Raw genomic sequence first — 17280 nt, forward strand, 5'->3', positions numbered from 1 at the left:
ATGTAGGAGACTTTCACAAAAAGGCTTAAGGCTTGATGAAACGCTCCGGGGTACAAAGGGCTGCACATAACCGTTTGTGCAACGTTTAATACTTAGTCAATGTTATGCACTGCACTACACGGACAATGAAAAACAGGTAGTGATGAGTGTAATTACTCTACCAATTAAGACTGCAGGGTGCCCAAGACTGCACCACAAATAGTTCTATTCCGCACTTTTAAGTGACCATATCCCGTCCACGAAATACCCAACATCCTCCAAACGTACCCGAACTCAAAGGCCAAAAGTATCGTTTCCACTTGCTTGAGTTACATTTCTTTTCTCAGACCCCTGTAGGAAATAGGCCTTAGACATTTTTTTTCCAAACACCCATCTTTTAAAAGTAAAGTTGACCTTAACACTCTTAAAAAAAGTGGTTTAACTCTATATAGTCAATCGGTAATCTGTCCTGCTAATGCAATACGTCTCTTGACCTCTATCTCACAAAACCCTGCATTAGGTAAATCACTACTTCAATGCACATTTATCTTCCAGCTCCACATTCTCACTACCCACCGACATCTGTGACAAAGGTGCATGAACCCAACCCCAGTGGCATCGAATTCGCTTCAAAAAAAAGTTAACCTTAAAGGTGCCTGTGTCCGGCCTCGGTGCAATGTCGAACTCTGCACTGCCCCCAAGCCTGACACCACGCACAGTCATCGTCTGCGCACCTCCCCGTGTCCCCATCTGCGACGCACAAAAGTGTTTCCCTGCCTCTGCTCTCAAGCACGACATCCGCGCCGCTCGAGCCCGCGTTAGACCGTGCGTGTTGTCAAGCAGCCCTGCTTTTACCTTGACACGCGCACGCCACGATCTACGCGTCGTCTTCTAACCTCGTGTGATTAAATACTCGGGGTTCTTGAACTGGCAACCGTTTCGAGGACCGACTACGAGTTCCCACAGTCAGGAAGTGGTTGTCGTTCACAGTGGTATTTTAGTAGGAAGAGGGCGGGCATACCCACGCTTCACCCCACGAGCCACACCAACTGTGCTGAACCCGGTTTTTGCTGCTGGGTGGACAAAGGCGGCGGGAGGGGATTGCCCAGTCGTTTCAACCGCCGCGCCGGGAGATGGAGTCGAGCCGGCGACGTCTGGCATGCAGGTCCCATGCGCGGCCAACCCTTACACCACTGTGGCAGGCTCCCTTCGCTTCTCAGTTAAAGAGGTAAACACATTCACGTTTATTGCTCTCCACATTTCTATGCTTGTGCCAAACTGGCAACCAGTTTTTACCGGTTTTGTTCATGCGATTGCCGGTAATATGAAAAAGATATTATTTTAACAACTCAATTGAATATTGCAATATAAATTGATAAGTCAGGGGCTTCTCTTGGTATAAATATATTTTTAATAACATGTAATTTTGATCCGTTGCTTGACAAATACATTGTCCACGTGTTCCCAATGGTGTAGGATTCCGCCGGCTTCATATTCACACAGGAGCGTGTTGGAGAACTCACAACTTTGGGTCACGCCGACATTACACTCACGATCAAGAGCTGTGTTTCCACCAAGCTATTATTTCATTCAATGTTGTTTAACCACTTATCGCGTTTCTAATCGTTAATCTGTTAGTTTATCACGATTATAAATCACAATTGTGCAAGCGAGAGTCAGGTTACAAGGTAAAAGTATCCATTCCAGAGAACGCGATCGCGGTGAAACGACGCCATCACCACGTGGACCGACCCCCAGAGAGAATGACATCACAGGCGATGATGGAGCCACCCGATGGATTGCTCACATAGTCTTGACACGGCTGTTTTCGCAGGATGTTTTTTTATCATGCCATGCTTTTTAGATAAGAGTCCTCGGACAAAAATTAGGTCAAGTTATTTTACGTATGCAATACACACGATGGGGGTTTTAGCGCGGTCATCGGTGGCCACGTGACAATTTACAACAGTCTACATCGCCTATGAGCATGCGTGGAATTAATATTTTGGAGGTCAGTGGGGTGCTGGGCGTCAGTGTTGTCGGGAGGCGCCACAGTGGCGAGATGTTGACCCCCTGACCTCGTGTACAGGATGTCGTGGGTTCGATCCTGACCCCACCGCCTATACATCTGGAGTTTGTATGTTCTCCAGGTGGTCACGTTAATTTTTCGCTGGGTCCTCCGGTTTTTCTCTCCACATTTAGAAAAATGCGTTTAAAGTATTTGGCTGGTTTACATTTCCACATGATAAGCCACTTCGTTGAACTATCATTTGTGGCCTGGTTGCTTCTCAATAAGAGCGATACAAGCTCAGTGGGCCCTTACCTGGTAAAATAAAAAAAATGGTTTAGTTTTAAGTTTAAATAGTTGAGCTGCTGTGGCCACCCAGCCACATCAGCACGAAGCTCCCCCCCCCCTTTTCCAGTGATAGTGCCCCCCATAACCGCTCCAAGCGTGGCACCGCAGAGGCGCGAGGGGGGCGCCGATGGGTTGCGTGTGCGCGCGCGAAGCAATCGAGCGACCGCGCGAGGAAAGGTCAAGCGACACGGTGGGGAAACCGGCATGAGAAACCCCTGGCAGTGACTTCGTAGAGGAGTTGAGGAAATGGCGAGATTTCCGTTCCCTTAATTTGGACACACGGTTCAAGGGTTTGTTTTTCTTTCCTTCAAAATAGCAGTTTATGAAACTATTCTTCTTCGGTGGAAAATATTTTAACGCACAAGAACATTTGGTGCCTGCCCATCTGGGGGAAGTGTAAAAAAAAGACATTCGGTGAAGTTGCACCATAAAAAACATCTGTCTACCGAGCGAGTGTGCAGTCGGCACGAGATTCCGTTGAAGCACCACGCCACTACATAACATATTAGTCATCCGATATCTATTCAATGCTTCTGTGTAACACATTTTTTTAAATTGTGGGAATTATTTTGTGATGCTGCTGCTGCTGCATTGGCAAGTGGTGCACAAACACACAACAAACAAAAACTAAACACATTTGTCAGTAACGCTGTGGCCTTAAAAGTAAAACATATTTTTGCCTGAAACATGTTCTAGTATTGACCAATGTATGGAGTTTTTTTGTTAATTGTACTGCGATCAGTCAACAAATAATCTGCTGGAGCTGACTTACCTGAAGGGAATTTAGAATGAATTACTTAACAATCATTTTTGTTCGTGCTGTATTTTCAATTTCCCATGTGACACGGTTGTTTGTTTTGCTGATTTATATTTGCTTAATTGCTGTACTTCATGTAATTTGATTTTGTCAATTTGGTGACCAAGGTCACTCCTGCAAATGAAACTTTCCTGATCTCTTGAGATCTCATCTGGTCAAACAAATACACTTGAAGCTTGTTCATTCAGCCTTATTACAGGAAACATCAATGGACAAATGCCCTTCTTCACAACAGAAAAAAACCCCAATCACAGGATTTTGATTGACACCATTGGATAAAGCAATTCACATTGTGCAGCTGTCTTCAAAGCACCGTGGAAGAATTTTAAATAGTTCCTCTGAATGAGCACTATTGCAATTTTCTTCTTTCATCTGGTTGATGTAGATGCAGAGCAACAACTACAATACCACATGCTGGTGGTCAAGCCAGATAACCGCATAATGAGCACCAGAGTATCATCGCTGAGATGTCATCTCCTTCATATTTGTGGGTCCGGCATTGCGCCGCTATACGTTGTTACGGTCTGTTCTGGATGACCGCAGTCGCACACTGGAGAGTTTTAATTTTTCCAACATTGCAATTGCAATGTTAGCCTACGATTGAAGATGATACAGTGCTGCTTCTCACCTGTGCTTGTGCCCCACAGTAGCCCCTAAAGGGAGGTAATGTTTATAGTAAGAGTGAAATTTGCACACAGCCTTTATATAAAACAATAAGATGATGGAATTGGGGTAGGCTGAAGTTAAGACTAAGTTTTAGGCTGAGGATAGGCAACAGGTTTATAGCTTTCATTTCGGAGTATAGGTATGATAATATGCTACGTTTGGGATTATGTTTATTACTGGAAGCCCAATGCACACTGACTCGCAAGGTGACGTATGGGTTAAACAACCCCCAGCCCTGACATGGCATGGCATGGGAAGGCCTTCACCCAGCAGTGGATTGACGAAATTCTGGCCAAAACATACAAAGTTCTGCAGCAGAGGACATGGGCACGTGACATCACCGATGGCGCGTGACATCACCGAGGGCGCGTGACATCACCGAGGGCGCGAGACATCACCGAGGGCGCGTGACATCACCGACGGCGCGTGACATCACCGAGGGCGCGCGACATCACCGAGGGCGCGCGACATCACCGAGGGCGCGCGACATCACCGAGGGCGCGCGACATCACCGACGGCGCGCGACATCACCGAGGGCGCGCGACATCACCGAGGGCGCGCGACATCACCGAGGGCGCGCGACATCACCGAGGGCGCGCGACATCACCGAGGGCGCGCGACATCACCGAGGGCGCGCGACATCACCGAGGGCGCGCGACATCACCGAGGGCGCGCGACATCACCGAGGGCGCTCTCCAGACGAGACGTTGCGCGTTACAAGGACCCACTCGAGCAGTCTCCGCCCCTCCCACTTCTTCGTGCCACCGCCACTCGGTGCCACCCGACCCAGCGGCCGCACTCACGGTAAAACAGAACGCACAGTGTAAGGACGGCAGCGCTCGCTACAGGAAATCAACCGTGCCGCAGGCGCTGCCCCCGTGGTAAATGCATAACCGCGCGTGGCAAGGTGTGGCGGCGACGGACGCTGAAGTTGGGAATCGTGCCCAGCGCCTCCGACTTGTCTGCGACTCGCTGCACGTGTTGTATATCGGACTTATTATTACGAATGGGGTTTGTGGGCCACACTACGATGGCGTATTTCGTACGAGACACCCACCTGTCAGGCAATTAAATGCTTCTTCTTTCATATGGTTGATATAGATGCAGAGCAACAACTCCAATTCCACATGCTGGTGGTCAAGCCAGATAACCGCAGCAGAGTGTATCATCGCTGTGATGATATTTGTGGATCCGGCATTGCGTCGCTATACGTTGTTACGGCCTGTTCTGGATGACCACAGTCGCACACTGGAGAGTTTTAATTTTCCAACATTGCAATTGCAATGTTAGCCTACGATTGAAGATGATCGTGCTGCTTCTCACCTGTGGAGGCCGCTTTCCTATCTTACAGTTACATGCTAATTTCTCACATTAACATCACTAGCCCTGGCCACTTCTTTATGCCCCTTGGCCTACACCCATTTCGAACCTTTAAAAACAGTCTGCCTCAGCAGCAGACCAAGGCTTTCCCACCTGATGACGGACGCTTGTGTTGCGCCCGAAACGTGATTTATTTTATTTTATACCTACGTGACTTTACTGAAAGAACCAAAGAGTAATGAAATGCTTGTTGGGGGCAGCACAGAAAGCAGGTTTCCACAACGATGCTAATGATCAGAATGAGTTATGGATTATGACATTTGTATCCAATTTGGACCCACATCGTAAAGAGAGGGAGGTCTCTGCCTTTCACATCGGGCAGTTCTCCAGCATTGATGCAAGCGAGCCTGGCACTGCTGATGAGACATGGCATGTTCAAACAGGTCCAGAGTTTGCTTAAACTTAATTAATGCTGCTGAAATCCTGCACTCCCGGAAGGCTGTGAAAGACGGACATGTCAAATCTGCTTATTTATTTTGTTATGTATGGGGGGGGGGGAGGTTTTCTCGTATGATTGACAATTGTCCGGGCACTGTATTCCTCCCACGTACTGTACTGCACTAAACAAAAGTCAGAGAAGCATCAAAACTACGATTCGCCTTTACAGCCTTGTCAGCAATTTCCAGCATTTTCTTACATCGAGTCACGTTATTATCATTAGTATTATAACCTTTAAAAAACAATCCGAGAAGGGTGCATGATAAAAACCCAAGTATGATGTATTTAAACAAGGTGAAAGCCAGCTGATAACTCGCATAAGTATAACTTGTGACTGTGTAGTACATTATCTTCATGAAATTAGTTTTTTTACGTTGTTTACCTTAATAAATAATGCCGATGCGAAAAAAATCATCCAAGTTCGCCTTCCTTAGACTGATGGCACAATCTAGATGTAACAGTCAACATTTCTATATTCCGTTGAACATGCAGGCTTTCGCGACCAATATTATTCATCATAAAAGGTTGTTGGGTTAGACTGTGTAAATGTTTCGTTAACCCACCGACAGCCAACTAGCAAGATTTGTCACATTCTTGGGTCTTTCGGTAAAGTCACGTAGATAGGTTCAAAGAAAATAACAAAAAAAACTACGACGTTTCGATCGCAACACAAGCATTCGTCATCAGGCGAGAAAGAAATAGCGGGAAAGCTGCTGAGTCAGGTTTGAAATGGGTGTAGCCCAAGGGTCATAAGCGAAGTGGGCGGGGCTAGTGATGTTAAAGTGATACATTTGCATGTAAATGTAAGATCGGAGAGCTACCTCCATGACGACGAAGCTGCGGGGGTGGCCATTGTATTGTGAGAGATTAGCACGTCAATGTGAGATCGCAGAGCCACCGCCACATCGAGGAAAACGAGCAACGGTGGCTGTGTTAGTGAGACATTTAACCCGTTAATGTCAAACGAGACAGTCGAAAATAACTACTAACATCGGAAGGTGGGATGGAAACATCACAGCTGGTTGACTTAAACTGGTTAATAACGTCCTTCCAATGATTGCTCAATTTGTACCCATCTTCTCGGTTTAAATTGCATCTGTGTCTATACAAATGGATGACTTCATGAACTAATCTTTGTTGATAGCCAGTGGGCTTGCAAAGTACCTTCGTCTTCGAGAAATACATTTCGTGTGAGCCCACCGCATTAAAACAATGATCAGCCATGGCCGAGGTATTGGTCCTACCGTGTTTCAGATGTGCCTTATGTTCACGAACAAGGTCCAAGACATATCGCTTAGTTTCCCCAATGTAACTACTGCCGCAGACACAGCCTACGAACCTGGATTTTGTGTTTGCTCATGATTTTGGAAATATTTTTAGTGCCCCCTGCAATGTATGGCAAGGTGATGGTTTTGATTGGGTCCTCAGATGGTTTCTTTCCAACGGTTGGGGTGATAGCTTTACGGATTGTGTGGTCTGGATATATATCCATTCAGACCACACACATATATCCATTCATACCGAATGACCCAAGAACATGAATTCCTGCAGTCACGAAAGCTTTAAGTCAAGATTTGTCACGTGAACAAAACGTGCTAATTAGTTACTACTGCAGCACACCGGTGTGTTGGAGAGTCAACCCACAACATTCACAATTTGAGTACGACAATTTGCTGGGATGCAACATTGGTGGCCTTGAGTCAGTGGTGGAAAGTCCACATTCCCAGTCTCTCCATGTCGACTGGTATATCATGTCAATCATTCTGCATGTGATCCAGGTCGCTCTTGCAAATGAGACTCATCTTCGTCCCTTGAGTTCTCATCTGGTTAAACAAAACTAACTTGAAACTTCCCACAGCGGTAGCACACAGCCGAGATGAAATTACATAATAATGGAGACGACAACCATCGACAACCTCATGGATACCGGCTCTACACGGACCACTGGGCTAACATCTGTAAGGTGTGTTCAGAATAGATCAGGGGTCAGCAAACCTGCGGCTCTTCAAGGACTACTGCGTGGCTCCCAAAACTATTATTTCAAAGTAAAAAAAACCCCCTCCTAATTATTTTCAATAAACGGTGAACGTCTCACAAGCCCAACAATGATTTGTAATGTGGCATTACCAATGAGTGCACCATGTGCTGTTCTTAAAATAGTGATAAAAAAATATATATGGTTTGACATTTTTCATTAAGTTACCGTCTCGTATTCACACGCACTGTGGCCCTCGAAATATTTAGTTTTATTTTTTACCCAATTCGAAGAAAATGTCACTTATTGTTATTTAGGTTGCCAACCCCTGGTATAGAAATGCTGCCCCCCCCCCTCCCCACCTTTCTTCCCTGCTGGACACACCAACTACGCCCAGCCCTGTGGGGTGGTGGCCACGTTTATTATCACCGAGGGCTGCTCAGCAGAGCTGTATTCTGCACCACGCCCAAAGCACCATCGCTGCTCTGGCAGCAAGGCGCCAGTGAGTCACGCGCGAGTGGCGGGCATCTGCTTTGGTCATTACAATGAAAACCTCGCCTCAACCGAAACCCTACCTCGGCTACAGACCAACACAACTCGATAACAATGATCGCAGAATTTCAGAGCCGTTTCTGAGCACTCTTTGAAAAAACATGAATCTCATTGACTCATCCGCAGTGCAGAGGACTCGGATCAATTAACAACAGCATTCGCTCCGTGTCCACATTGCGCCACGCGGCCACTGCTGGTTTGTAATTACACGTTTCTCATGCAGTCTGGGGAACAATCGCTGATTATTATCCATTATTTGACCAGAAGATGGAAATAGCCGTCGAGGCGGATTAACAATGCATCTTTTGGAGGCACGGGCGTTGCGACCTCGGTAGATCAAGTTATTTTGAGCAGGGAACTACATGTTTTAAAACCGTGTTGATTGATATCCCACCCCGCGCGACGCGACCTCAATACGTCCGAGTTGATTTGAGCGACTCACACACGCGGAGTCGCAAACTCGCGAGAGACCCGACGCAGAAGAGGCTCCGGATTCGATCTTTCGCGAAAGATTATGATGGGACCACAATCAATCCCCTAAAACCGCATCCGCAAACAAACCATGGCAACGGATGATGCGGACACTTAATGATGAGGATGATGATGCACATATTGAACATTACAAAAATATAAGTCTCGGTCAGTTGTGCGGCTAATGTGATCACCAGCCAGAACAGGAACCGTGGAAGATGAAACGACCTCACGAACATCGCCAAGGTTCACAAATACTGGGGGGAAGAAGGCGTCATCAGCGCAGCGATTCAACACTCCGCTCGCTACTCCTGACAACAATCATCTGGCTCATTAGAATTATAGTTCGTTTGCTTTACAAACCATCGGACATACGAAGATGCTGTTTTAGTCCACCCTGGACCAGATTTGAACTCGTGGTCCTTATTATTAATGCTGAGGATGATGATGAGTATGTACAGTATGTTGAACTTCTCTTGCATCGTACGTAGCCAAACGTGCTAATCGGAGGTGCCGGGAGGGGGGTGCGATGAGGTTGTGATGAGGATGTGATGAGGCTCTGCCGAGGACGTGATGAGGCTCTGCCGAGGACGTGATGAGGCTCTGCCGAGGATGTGATGAGGCTCTGCCGAGGATGTGATGAGGCTCTGCCGAGGATGTGATGAGGATGTGATGAGGCTCTGCTGAGGATGTGATGAGGCTCTGCCGAGGATGTGATGAGGCTCTGCTGAGGCTCTGCTGAGGATGTGATGAGGCTCTGCTGAGGATGTGATGAGGCTCTGCTGAGGATGTGATGAGGCTCTGCTGAGGATGTGATGAGGCTCTGCTGAGGTTGTGATGAGGCTCTGCTGAGGCTCTGCTGAGGATGTGATGAGGCTCTGCTGAGGATGTGATGAGGCTCTGCTGAGGATGTGATGAGGCTCTGCTGAGGATGTGATGAGGATGTGATGAGGCTCTGCTGAGGATGTGATGAGGCTCTGCTGAGGATGTGATGAGGCTCTGCTGAGGATGTGATGAGGATGAGGCGTCACGCGTAGCACGGATCAGGGCGGAGCGCACAGCGGGAGGTGCCGAGCAGCAGCGAGGAGAAGAGAGGGGAGGGAGGAGAGAGAGGAAGGAGGAGAGAGGGGAAGAAGGAGAGAGGGGAAGGAGGCAAGGGGGGGGATGGGAGGATGGCAGGGAGCGTGGGTCCTGAAGAAACGGAGAACGGCACAGGCACGGGGGGAGAAGGGGAGAGAGAAGAGGGGGAGAATGGAAGAGGGTGACGAGAGTGAAGAGGCGTGCACACACGCCCGAGGGTGGAGGGAAGCCAGACCCAGGTGATTATGATGGTGGTGGGCTGAGGAGGGCGTTAGCGAGGGACTGGGGCATGGGGGTAGGCAGGGAGGGCTTGAGTGAGTGAGGAATTCGTGGCGAGGGACTAGAAGAGTGGACTATGGTGGTGATGAGCTCGTGAAGAATTAGGGGTGGGGTGGGCAAGGGACTATGGTGAGTAGTTTGGAGTCACTGGTGAGTGAATCAGTGGTGAGCGGTGAATTTGTGGTGAGCAGTGAGGAGTCGTGAGCGAGGATTGAAAGAGCGGAGAGAGGCGAGTGAATGGTTGAGTGAACCAGAACCCGTGTTTATCGGGGTGGGGGGGGGGAAGAATCCGATGAGCTAAGAAGCGCTTTTTCACAGACGTCCAGAATGTGGTGGCGAGCGACCCGTGAGCGAGTTTTGCCAGCGACGAATCGTGAGCGAGTCGCGAATGAACGAACGGGTCGCGAGCCTCAAAGCCTCGCACCCCGACTGCCCCGACGACCCTGGGCAAGGCCAGCGAGCGATGTCGGCGCGGTGGCCTTTACCTGAGAGAGGGGGTGCGCACACACACACGAGCGCGCGCTGCTGCTGCTGGCGGGGCTGTTTCGTCCGTGCGCTGGTGGCGCTGAAGGCGGCGAGAATGAGCGCAGCAGCAGCAGCACAGGGGGAGGAGTGGGAGGGTGAGGGGTGAGGGAGGAGGGAGGAGGGTGAGGGAGGGCCAGAGAGGGCCGCCCCGCCGCGCCTCTTGCCCGCGAGGAATGCTCTGCACGGATGGGCGGTGACGTCACGCGCTCGACTCCTCGCCGCCATCTTACGTAGGGGATGGGGGGGGGGGCGAGGTTGGTACGCCGTCATAATCGAGGTTTGTTTTTTGTTATTTAGACTTGCAGGAGGGATCCGATGAGCTATGAAGCTCTTCTTCTCAGATGTCCAGTACGGGGCGGGGCAGAAAGTTACAACGAACGATACAAAAACACGATATGAGTGTCAAAGTACAGGAAAGCTAAGCAAAACTCACTAAATATAAACTTTTTATGTTACGAGGTAAAGCCCATCGAGATATTAACTAATTTTTCAAGAGACCCGGCCAAAAATAACAACTCAACTAATTGGTTTACCGTGCGCAAATTTAAAGGAGCCAAATCTCCCCCCCTACACACACCCCGTACAACTTTTCCTCTAGTAAAATGGCCGCGGCCCAAACGCCCATGGCCCAAGCCCCCCCGTCACCATGGTAACCGCGAGGAGAAGGGGCGGGGCTACTCCCGCTGGGGGCTGGGCAGGGTGGGTGGGTGGACGTTCCCATTCCATGGTTAAGCCGAGGGGTGGTGGAAGTGACGGAATTCGGATGGACTTTTCCATTTTATGATTTCAGTTTTGATTTCATTTATTAGGTATAGCCCTGTGAGCCATTCGGCTCTTGAATCGGGTGCAACCTCAACAAACACAAACATGAACAAGACACGCCTTAAAGTGACTACGCGCAAACACAAAAATCCAGGAAAAACCAGCAAAGTCTTCCAGAAAAAGCACCGTATGTCAGCGCTGTGTGCAAAAATCCCAGTGGGATGCAAATCAAACAATAACAACCATAAGACAATTTGGATTAAAGTCATCAGTCTAGCTCTGTACTACAACAAACAAATATGGCTAAACAAAAACGTTTTCGAAATCACCAAAAATCAAGCTATAAAAACAATGTAACACCTGAGGACGGCTGCTTGTGTCGTGGCCGAAACGTCGTTGGAATTTCATTTCATTGTTTTATTTTTATTATTTTATTATTTCCCTTCTACGTGACTTTAAGAACTAGGAAGATGAATCCCTGCGGTCACGAAAGCTTTAAATCGAAACAATGTAACAGTGATCATAGGAACGGTGGGCATGAGTGGTGTGGCTATCACCGGCTTATCATGCGCATTGTATTGTACCTGCATTTTAAAGCAAATGTTGGGTGTGCGTCTTATCATGCTAAATGACACATTGTCTTTCATAATACGTGTTTTAATCCGACTGTGCAGAATCAACGTCTAAAATGCAATTACTGAGCCTTGCACTCACAAGAACCAATCTTCCCAAAATGCAATGTACCAGCAACATTAAATATATATTCTTTAATGTAAATGTATTTATTTACGAGTAAAATACCTTGTGAGTATTGAAGGATTTGTCTGTTGCTCAACAGCTGCTATTAGTAAAACTATTAATGTCAATAAAAAAACTGGACAGAAAAAAACTTGATGTGAAGCTTTCGTGACTTGAGGAATCCAGTCTCTTTGGGTCTTTCGGTAAAGTCACGTGTGGAAAGAAAATGAATTAAACAATAGAGTACGACGTTTCGATTGCAACACAAGCAACCGTTATCAGGTAGAACTGTTGTCTCTCTCTCTCTGCTTGTGTGTCTGTCTGTGTGTCTCCGTGTCTGTGTTTTGTCTCTCTCTCAAATGTAGTTCTACCTGATGACGGTTGCTTGTGTTGCAATCGAAACGTCGTACTCTATTATTTAATTTCTTTACGTTCTACACGTGACTTTACTGGACAGAAAACTTAAATTCTCATGAGATCCCACGGTGTATATAATTGCCCGTCGCCAACTCGAATTATCCACTCTATCCTCGATATTTGTGTGCTATGAAGAAGGACCACTGCCCGAAACGTCGCCTCTTATGTTTTTTTTTCTGCTGAGGGGAGTGTTATTGACGAATGTGCTGAGGGTTTATTTTTGCTAACCATGCTTGTTACACCAATGCCAACGCAGCAGCGTCACCAAAAGTAATTTCTGCAAGACGGCTCTCGATAGCAAAAGCGTATTCTCCTGATGTTAGTGCACGGTATTTTCGATTTCTCACGTGACGGTTGTTTTTGTACCGATTTCCATGCGTTTCATTTGCGCAATTTGCGTATCAGTATTTGTCATTTTGCTCTATTCATGTTGGCGAACCAGGACGCTCTTACAAACTCATCCTGGAGTCCTCACCTTGCTCCACAAAATACAAATTGAAACTTTTTTGAACGACCCCAAACTTTGCACAACTCAAAATAATCACGAGCGTCATTGAGGGAGATTGTTTTCTCCGGCTCCTCCGGGTTTTCCCCTCCACATTTAGAGAATTAACCTGCGTTTTAGAGTATTTGGCGATACATTTCCACATGATGATAAGCCACTTCGTTGAGCTGTCAGTTTGTTTCTGAAAAAGAGCTACAGTATATCGTAGCTCAGTGGATCTTACCTGCCAAAAAAAACGATTTAAGATACTAAATATGGAATAGCATCCATGCGTTTTCATCGTCTGTGATTGGGGTGGCAGCATCCCGGTCGCTTTCGCAACTCCCAGTGGGTAAGGTTGAACGGGTTTGGCGCGAGAGGTATTGAGTCATATTCTGAAATCCATTTTCCTTTAGTTTATTAACAATAAAAAAAACTATGGCTGGAGGGCATTTAACCTAATCCTTAATCTCTGAAACCGAAGTACAACATTCTCCTTTGAAAGAAAGATAACCCGGTGTGGAACACAAAAAAAGTCCACTTATCCAGATGAAACTGTCATGGGGGTGGATGTGGGGTTGGCGGCTCACGCCCAGATTATGCGTGTGAGCAGCTCACCTATGGAGGCAGCGAGCTTCCTGAAGGAGAGTTCATCAGCTATGTTGATTAACTCACCACTCAGACTGTTTATAATTAAAACAATGTATCTGGAGACTCTGCACCAGCAGTGGTGCACAAAGCACAATTAACATACCGCGTACATCATTGGAACGGAATCGGAAGAAAAATTTAACTTAAATAACTGTATCGGTACAGAGGCTCCCACAAGGTCATGCGAGGGCGTGTGGCAGTTTGGCGCTGGCTATCGTAGAGTGCGGTGGTCGTGTCGCTACAGTTCTCTGCGGTGAGTACAATTTGTGGCCAAGTAACTTTAAAAAAAAAAGCTCAGTGGGCTTTACCTGGTAAGATTTAAAAATATAGTTGTATTTGTATATAAGTGATTTGTTTACCTTTCCTATACTTTTAACGCCTATCGTTTTTTGTATTGTTTCTATTCATAATAAAGGTTTTTGGGTTAGATCGCGATTATTTATAAATGTGTCGTAACCCTCCACCACCCGACACGGCCAATCAGTTGTAACGTTCTGACCTGCCCCGGCTGGACATCTGTGAAAAAGAGCTGTATAGTTCATCGGATTCCTCCTGTATAAATATTCTTATTCTGACACAACAGAATAGAAAAGCGGACAATGTCTCCTTCACATAAAAAAAACATATTTCATATGCAACCCATCAGCCGCGCGGCCTTCTGAGAGTGCATAATTTCAACGACATTGATTCAGTACAAACTCAAAATATTGGGAGTGTCTCTTTCAAACAAAAATCCATAGCATTAAATTGTCCTTTCCTTCTATGCAAATAAATCCGCGACACATCTATGCATGCTGGGTAACGCCAGTCTCACTCCTCTCTCTCTCGACCACCCGGGTTTCTCCACCATTTATTGGATTATTTCATTGTATTCGTGTCTTTTCTGGCTGCCAACTATTAAGTACGCTGACATTCTCCCTCTCGTTACTTCAACCAACGCGAATCTTTCCGATCTTCTCCGCACAGACTTTTCCATAAAGTCGCCCATTTTTTCGTCAATGAAAACTCCACCCAGAACACCGCCCGATGTCACCAGTTCTCACAAACCATGTGGGGTTGAGATTGATTAGTGCTCGATGTGTGAACACGACGCATGACAGGTGTTGTAGCCTATTGACTGCAAGGATATGTGGTGAACGCTCTTCCTACCGACATTAGCAAGCCACTGGTGCTATGTTATGCACTTTGGGGCCGTCCATAAATGACGTCACGCGATTTTGGACGATTTTTGAACCCCCCTCGTCACACGGCGTCACAAAAAGTCCGACCACCCCTCAAATATGACGTCACAAAGCTCTACCCCTCCCCCCAAAAAAAACACATTTCCATATTGAAAATAAAACATGCTTCAAATCGCTTTAAACTATTGTCATTGTAGTGTGTATTTAATGTGACGCTGCACTCTGATGTTGTAGGAGTGTTATAACAATTCTATATTTATTTAAAGTTGCGCATTTGATGTGACCTCACATATCTCACCCCCCCCCCCCTCTCGTCACAAATGTCTGCCCCCCCCCCCCCCCACAGGCGCGTGACGTCATTTACGGACGGCCCCTTTTAAAATTCGATTGAAAACTCATTTATTTTGAACTGCTTTTTGTGTTTAGTTTCTTCTCCATCCGCACCTCCGATGAGGCCGGTAGGCTAGGTACGGTGCGAAAGAAGTTCAAAATACGTGCATAAAGCGCAGTGCAACAGAATCCATTGTTGTGGTGCACTACACTCCCACGACGGTGCTCTCCACCTTAACCGACCCGTACTGGACCATCGTGGTGAAGAAGTCAAAACACATTCCTGCGGAGGGAGCTGGTAGGAAGGTTGGGTTGCTCGGTCAATGGCCAGGGTCAACGGCGGCACCACGTGGTGCGTTCAGCACAATATGCCCGACTGTGAGGGCGGGCACAAGTCGGCGTGAGTTGGTTAAACGTTGAGTTTTATAAGGGCACCACGGGGTGACCAGCCCCTCCCCACCCTCCCCACCCTCCCCTCCCAGCCCCTCCCCACCCTCCCCACCCAGCCCCTCCCCACCCTCCCCACCCCTCCCCACCCAGCCCCTCCCCACCCTCCCCACCCCACCCAGCCCCTCCCCACCCAGCCCCTCCCCACCCAGCCCCTCCCCACCATCCCCACCCAGCCCCTCCCCACCCTCCCCACCCAGCCCCTCCCCACCCAGCCCCTCCCCACCCTCCCCACCCAGCCCCTCCTCACCCAGCCCCTCCCCACCCTCCCCACCCAGCCCCTCCCCACCCAGCCCCTCCCTCCCCTCTCCACCCAGCCCCTCCCATTTTTGGATGCACGACGGACGGACACAATAATCCCATGTGGGCTGGTGTAGTAACCAGGAGGTTCCTACCAGTATAACCCCCCCATTACCGGCACGACATAGGGAGAACCTCAGTCGTGGACCGATAAAAGGGCTGTACATGTACGAAATAAACATTTCCGAAGGCAACAAAATTATCAGTCGACAAGAGACGGTTATATATTTTTTTTTTTATCATAAAATGCACTTGTGAAATCAACATAGGCAATACTTCCATGCACACCTGGGTTATAACGTGGATCCATAGGTGGGCCCTGCACAAAACATTTAAAAGCAGAAACGAAAACACGACATCACATTCCCACAAAGCGCACTTCACGTGTGCGGAGTAACATCACCACATTCCATGGTCGACTGAGAAGATTCAGAAGTTACATTCAAAAGGTATTTTTCAATTAGGTCCCAGAGAAAAAATATTCGAGACAATTGGGATCATAATCTTTTGAACTTGGAAACAATGGAATTAACTTAGTTTAACACGTAGGCTTTCGCGACCAATATCATCCATGAGAGGTTTTTGGGTTAGATCGCGTAAATATGTGTCGTTAAAACCCGCCACCACCCGACACAGCCAACTTGCAAGGCACAGCCAACAAATCTGGCTGTCGCCTGATGAAGTTAGTTGTAATTACTGGCGAAACGTCGTAATCAGGTTGTAAATGTTGTGGCTTGGCTCTCCAACACACCGATGTGCTGTACTAGTGACGAATTGGCCACGTTCTGTTTACGTGACAACCCTTACTAGTTGGCTGTCGGGTGATGGCGGGTTTTAACGACACATTTATATATTTACGCGATTCAACCCAAAAACCTCTTATGGAATTCACTTAGCTTTAAGTAATTTGGTAAATAATGAACATACACACGCGGTACATGAATTGAAATGCCCAGATAGAGGCCATCCATTTAGTACGTACGCATGGAGGGGGAGTTAACCCAAATGCGTAGCTTGCGTATGGGGGGTCTACTTACAATGTACGCATAGGAAACGGGGGGGGGGGGGGTGAAGCCTCGATAATAATTTGTCGACATTGGCCTTCAAATGAGCCACAGTTCAGCTTCTTCAGCTGTCAGACAACAAGTACCACCGGGAGAGGTGGACCTGTGGGAGAGGTGTCACTTGTGCCACCATACCCCTGACTGTTCGCTATCAGGCAGCTGAGCAAAATAAGTGCCCAAGGTACGCAACAATTATTTAATGCAGCCGGGCGGTGGACAATGTTTGCTTAAACACGTTAATATTATGAATCCTTGATCGTTTCTGCGTGGATTAAATATCGGCCATTCTATAGGATTCGGTGGGGGCGGGGGGGGGGCGTCTGGCATACGTACGCAGGTGGGGGGGGGTAAAGAGTTCGCGTGCGTACAGGGAGGAGGGGTCAAGTTG

The 17280-nt window shown here is 47.6% G+C and overlaps 1 protein-coding gene across 2 annotated transcripts in view; it reads right to left on the reverse strand.

The window, feature by feature from the left end:
• Nucleotides 1-10631, reverse strand: part of LOC116952449 (plastin-3-like) — a 93975-nt gene extending 83344 nt beyond the window's left edge. For both annotated transcript variants that reach the window (XM_032971806.2, XM_032971802.2), the window contains exon 1: nt 10479-10631. The gene's annotated coding sequence lies outside the window, so the exon portion shown is untranslated. The remainder of the gene's footprint in view (nt 1-10478) is intronic.
• Nucleotides 10632-17280: the final 6649 nt, after the last annotated feature.

Source organism: Petromyzon marinus, chromosome 47 (genome assembly GCF_048934315.1).
Source record: "Petromyzon marinus isolate PM22_M1 ecotype Great Lakes invasive population chromosome 47, UKy_Petmar_22M1.pri1.0, whole genome shotgun sequence".
NCBI classification, from domain to species: Eukaryota; Metazoa; Chordata; class Hyperoartia; order Petromyzontiformes; family Petromyzontidae; genus Petromyzon; species Petromyzon marinus.